General features: G+C 32.5%; 1 pseudogene; it reads right to left on the bottom strand.

Moving 5' to 3' along the window:
• Positions 1–330: 330 nt before the first annotated feature.
• Positions 331–418, bottom strand: part of LOC119591096 — a 65,136-nt pseudogene continuing 65,048 nt past the window's right edge.

The raw sequence follows: 418 nt of genomic DNA, 5'->3' as shown, positions 1-418 counted from the left end.
GAAAGTTATAAAGGAACATCAAGGCCATTAACGCACATCAAGTATAATATATAATTGAATCACTCTTGTTTTTTCTAATGTCTTTTCCTCCATAACCGGGTAAAACTCTATAAATAACGTATGGTGCCTTGAATGTCAACCCGAAAGATAAAATACCCGTGGAATTACATTCCATGTCACAAATTAGGAAGCAAAAGGAATTCGTCGTAATGGTTTGGAAAAAAGTATAAAACCGAGTTTACCAAAACTTACTTCGTCCTTCCATGTAAAAACAAAAGAACGAAATGATTAAGGCATTAGTAGACTTATACTAGAAGTTATAAGTAACCACTAATAGAGGGCTTTTAACCTGTGAATATGAGAGTGAAAGTATATGAATGTTTTGCCATTATAAGGAGAGTAGCAATTTACATTAAAT

The sequence above is a fragment of the Penaeus monodon genome, chromosome 28 (assembly GCF_015228065.2).
Source record: "Penaeus monodon isolate SGIC_2016 chromosome 28, NSTDA_Pmon_1, whole genome shotgun sequence".
Taxonomy (NCBI): domain Eukaryota; kingdom Metazoa; phylum Arthropoda; class Malacostraca; order Decapoda; family Penaeidae; genus Penaeus; species Penaeus monodon.
This window is presented reverse-complemented; position numbering and strand designations above follow the sequence as displayed.